Raw genomic sequence first — 6,000 nt, 5'->3', positions numbered from 1 at the left:
CCAGGTTTCACTAAAGAACTGAGTCTCTAATTTATCTGGTTTTAATATTGGTATTTTTTCTCCACTTTGTCCTATTCTAGTCATCTTTCATAATAATGCAAGTGACTTCATCAGCTTTCCTATGGAATGCATTATCCAAACTGGCCTCCCGAGGCCGCTGGCTTTTCATTATCAGGGTCGAAGTACAACCACTAAAATGCCAGTCAGCTGCACTACTTTATTTTCTCTTTCAGCAACTTCATAGTAGAGGAAATGTATTTCATCCATACATGCAGTACTGTGAGAGGAAACCACTTCCCACATACACAGATTTCTGACTCATTCCTTTCGAATGTGGCTGAAACAACTGCTGAATCCAAACATAAAAAGCTATGATAGCCATTCAATAGGTTTTCTCCAGGATTTCCAGTAGGAGGAGGAGGATCACAGGGGGATGTCTTGTAACTAGAGCACAGATTGGAAATTTGAACCTCTGGAGTGTGTTTTCAGTTCAATGACTCCATTTACTAGCCTTGGGCATTTGGTCTCCCCTCCTAGGTTCACCCATGTAAAATAGTTAGTATAATACACCTCTACTCATTTTGTAGGTCTGCCTTGCTGTGTTTTTAGAGGGAGTGGCTCACGTGCCTGTGATGTTATGTTAAGATCCAGATATTAAAAAGTGTTATACGATGGTAGAACAATAACATTGTTACACTGCTGTCATCTCCCTGATTTTTGGTAACATAACATAAGGGTTTTTGTCCAGCATTCAGAAATTGAGCCTTCCTGGGAAAGGAGATGTTTGCAGCTAACAAGGGCATTTTGTTTACTGCTTCATAGAAAATCAACAACAGATATCTAATCCTGTGATACATTAAGTAGAAGAAATGTAGGGCTTATTACATGTGCCTTCATAGCTAGTCTCGCTTGTACACAGGCAGAACTAATCTCAGTGAATTGAGAGGTCACTAATTGAGGCTAAATTTGAACAGTAGTAATTAGAAAGATGAATGAACTGTATTTTTCTCAAGGCAGATTTGATTTAATAAATTATTCCACTTAGATAGCCACAGTTGCTATGAAGCAAAGAAAGAGAAGGTGCTTTGCAGAAGTGTAGTAGATTTACTGGGTAACTGAGACCTGAATTTAGATGATCTACCACATCTTTGATAGGAAAGCTTCAGCTCTCCAGGGAGTTCTGTAACAAACCTGTGATGCATTAACTAGCCACTAAAAGGCACTGCTGCATCCAAGGAATCACCTACAGAATATGCATAAAAGGGTTTTAGGATATTGCTGAAGTGTAAACAATGGGGCATCTACTTGCTCAGTTACAGAACTGAGTAAAACTAAGTAAAACTTTAAGGCTTCTTAATTTGCTCATTCCTTGACCATCCTTCCGTGATGACACCTTGTAAGGTTGTGTTGCCCACTTAACTACTTAAACACTCTACAGGTAGATTACAAAATGTATAAGGAAAGGTAAGAAGATAAAAAAATAAGAAGAAAAGTGTTCTTCAAAGGTTTCTGATATATTCTAGCCCCTCTTTTCTGTCAGCTGGGACACACCTGCGCTTAAGAAAGCTATAGCTATAGTCATCTTGCTGTTGTGAGAGGTGATTTTAAGCTGAATAGATGTACCCAAGCCAGATGTGATGTGATGTAGTGATTAGCATGTGAAGATTCAATAGTCCAGGTGCCAGCTGTTGTAGCAATTCAGTGTGATCTTTAGCTGGCTTGGACAGCCCATCGTGAAGCCCAAGCTGTTACATGCTCGCTGCTCTCATTAATTTCAGGCTCAACTGCAGATAACTAAGGTATTCACTCATGTTGCAGTAGGAACTCCTAAAGGAGTATGAAAAAGACTAACTCTGTAATTCAGCTGCAGGACTTGAAAAAGTCTTTTGCAGCCAGATCATTTTGTAGTCCATGTTGTCATGAAGCTACAAATTGCTTATACTGGCACAGCACAGAGAGAGGCACAGGGAACAAGTGCTCACTAACAGGCGTGTGGAATGTGCCAGCACTTGTGCCAGCACTGCCAGTTGAAAATTCACTCATCAAACTGTGCCTTGATGCACCAGCATTCACCTCAGCTCTGGAGTAAGCCCACTGTAAAACTGGCTCTTCAGAGTGGTCTAAGAGGACAAACAGTCAAAGACTACACAGAGATTGATAATTGCTCCAAAGCCTTGTTGCGACTGGTGCATTAACAGCTTACTGCTTGATGGCTTCTCAGGCTCTTACACAAAGATGCCAAATAGCATATGAACAAAACCACAGGATAGGAAGCTCACCCTCTTTCCAGTATTCACAGCTGATAAAACCTTCCTAAAGGTTTTCATTCAGTATTTTTCAAAATGAGTTAAGAATCCACCCCCGCTCAGCACTGCAGCATGGAGCACTCATCTGATGCCCAAAATCACAGCTCTCTTGCCAGGAAATTTGCTGTACTAATGCTGCTGTCCTAAGCAGCTCAGTCTTTAATCTGATTTCTTTGTTTCTTATTTCAGGCAAGCCGCTGTAATAGCAGCATTCAGCAAAGGCTGCTAAGCCACTTGGCATGTCTATAAAACTCAGCCGTGTTAGCTGTTCTCTTGCTCTTCCCAGTTGGCCAGGGGCCTGCTCGCTTGCATTTAAGGAGGACTTTAATGTGTTTGCATTTCTATGATATTGCACAGATCAGCATGTAGTTACTGTTTTATTTCCCTAGCTGAGCTAGATAAATATTGAAAAATACTTCTACGGCCTACTTTTATAAGGAAAGTAAATCTTTATAAGTAAAAATTCAAAGTGGAGCTATAGCTTGGGGTTTTTTGGAACCATCTGTGCTCTGTGTGTTTAATCATATTTCTGTTGTTACGGGATTTACTGGATACATTTTATAAAGTGCATTAGGAGATCCACAGGGATGTGATCCACTCAGAGGCTATGACCCAGTAGGATTTTTGGCAAATGATTGTAATAGGAGCAGGATCAACCCAAGCCTGTCATCCTGTTAGTATTTTAAAAAGCTTTCTCTGAGACTGAGAGATAAATAGTAATCAAAAGTTGATAAAAAGATGTGACACGTTGTAATTTATATCTAGTTTGGATTTAAACTGCAATTTTTAGAAGGAAAGAGTTATCTGGTAAGTACTTTGTATGCTCAACCTGAATACAAGCCTGAAAGTATCTAGCTGCTGAAAGTCACTATTGTTCCACCGAAAAATATGGGTGGATCAATTCTAGAGAAGGAACCAGCTATTGGGATCAACATAAAACCCACTCATAAAGAGTCACCCACAAAGGTAATCTTCTCTATTTAAATTATTGTAGGTTTTTGAGGGGCATTTGTTACAAATTTACACCAAGTTTCGTGTCGGTAAAACAGTGGAGACAAAACTGGAGTCAGAGAACACCGGAAATATAGCTGCCTGGGGACAGCCCACAGTCCAACTGCAGAAGCACTGGTCACTGGGTTAATGACACACTGAAACCCCTTTTGTTGTATGGGAAAAGAAAATCCATTAGAAAAACCTATAGAGACATCTAGCTCTATGACCTAACTGCTGCAGTTGTCTTCCATACAGTGGTATATTATGGAGATAAGCAAGCATGATAAAAATGTTATAATAACCTTTATAAGTGGGAGACTGGAAATGCAATGCTGTTTTTACTTGCAAAGTGTTTCTCATGCAAGTGTCCCTGGGAGATGTTTTATAATAAAGTTTGAACGAAATACAATAAAAATCAAATCAAAGCTCTTTCACTACATATCAAACGGAACAGCCCAGGTTTCAGCTTTGGTTTTAAAGCCAGGAAGATAATTTACTTGATGAATTTCTGCTGCTGCTCAGAATTCAAAAAAAAAAAAAAAAGAGGAAGACAGTAACTCAAAAGGTAGTTTACAAACAGTTTGTATTTAAAAGCTGATGTTGTCAAGAGATCAAAATGGAAAGACTCACAGAATTATTCAGCAAGCTGCAAATATCCATAAATTAAACAGAAATCACTTCTATTCCAGGATCAAAAGCAGAATTTTGCATGTGCAGCATTTTATTTTCAAGTATGCATATGATAATTACTGCATGCAAAAATGTTAATGTATTACATGTTTCATTTGCACGAAAAAGTTATGCAACTACTATCAGAGCTCAGCCCCACTCTGTGTGCACCCCAACAGAACTGCTTCATGTACAAGTGAGGAGTGTAACTCCATGTCACTGTGTGCACGAGGCTATTCAAATTCAATATCCAAACATTGATTTGAAAAACGACAGCTGATGCAGAAATCCAATGTTCACGTTGTTATTTTTTTTGCTACTGTCAGAACTTTCCAAGAGGACTTAAATGACAGTGTCATTTAAGATTTGCTGACTTGTAAACCAGAGAGCCTCCTCTTACTGGTATTTTTCCATTCACAAATATAGGTCCAATGTGTTTTTATTATGAAAGGTATTTTTGCTAATGACTCATAAAGTTCTAGGTGAAATTAGTGCTCTGTGCCAAAAGCTGTCTCTGTAAAGGTGTAAAGGCTCTCAGGTTAATAGGGATGATTCTAGTCCTGGCTGATTTCCACAGGGTGACTGTTCCAATCAAGCAGGCAGTGGTTTTTATGTAAATGAGTCCATTATCAGAGCTGTATGTATCTGGTTACTAGTCTATAGGCCCTTAAGGGAAATTGGCATCAGTATTTCCAAGGCAAGCACTCTTTTTCTTAATGTTCCAAACCCTGTTGTTTGTTGGTTTTGCTTTGGGTTTTTTTGTCTCTAAACAACGATTCCAAGTTAATAGTTTGAGGATTAAAGAACAGATCATATAAGTGAAAACTAGTTCTTAATGCCCTAGAAATATAACATGTTTGGGTTAGCTAGCTAGTTATTTTACAGAATCCAGTTAGATAAGCCACAGTAAAACAAGCAGGGCATGAAAATTACCCAATGTATGGGTTGTTTTTTCTTACATAAAAACCATATTGAAGACTTCAGAAACCTTAAAAAAAAGCAGGAAAAGAACATGTGGGAAGCATTTAGATGGTAAAAAGACTTAAACCTTGTATTAGCTGTGGGCCTTCCAGTCTTGCTGAAATACTCACCTGTTGGTTCACCATGACCAGGTACAATTTGTAGGCTGTCAGCTGAGAACCAGCCTTTATCAATCTGGTCTGCATTGATGCTGTGGCCAGCATTAGCCAACACTGCACTCCCTCAGGGAAGGATGTAAAACCTCTTCACTCTTCTTGCATATATTTCAACCGCATTTACTGACAATTGCAAGTATCTGCCTGACCTTGTTTGCTGATCTGCATAATTTTACCATAATTTTTATAATCTCTCCTTGTGGCATAATTTAGCAAACAGAAGGTAGCTTTATTACTGAGCTTTTTCTGAATCAATAGCGCTGCCCTCATTGCAAAACTACATGTTACGATTTGTTTCTACTTTCATCCCGAAGATGCGGGATGAAATGCTGGTCCTGTTGGAGTTTTGTTGTTGTTCTTTGACAGGATCAGGGTTTAGCCACCAACTCTTTGTGTTACATAAAGTGTGTGTTATATAGAATACCTCTTTTATCAGAGCCAGAAATCAGGATCCTAGTTATTGAGAAAGCAGTGCTGTAATACTGCCAGCTGGGAGCACAGCTCATTAAAGGTACAGTGTTATACAGTATTTTAGATACCTTATTAAGTATTGTCATCAATGCACGGAATAAAGTGATGTTCTAGGAGCACCTGGGTGAACAAATTTGAGAAATGGGGGTGTGAGTCATAACAGGAGTTCAGGATTCAAAACATTTCATGCAAAGCAGTAGAAAGACATTCAGTTAACCTCTCATGTCCTGCTAATGACGTTGGAAATGCTTTTGTGCATTGCAATATTAGACTTATGCCTGGCAGGGAAGTTAAGCATACTTCTTTTGATATATTCTGCTTAATCAGTGGTTTGGGTATCTCACTTTAGATATCGAATTTGGAAATTTTTTTGCAAATAGCCAAAGCTATGAAACAGCCAAATGCAGGACCTGGCACTTCACCTT

This window comes from Corapipo altera, unplaced genomic scaffold (genome assembly GCF_003945725.1).
Source record: "Corapipo altera isolate COAL_440 unplaced genomic scaffold, ASM394572v1 55, whole genome shotgun sequence".
In the NCBI taxonomy this organism is placed as follows: Eukaryota; Metazoa; Chordata; class Aves; order Passeriformes; family Pipridae; genus Corapipo; species Corapipo altera.
This window is presented reverse-complemented; position numbering follows the sequence as displayed.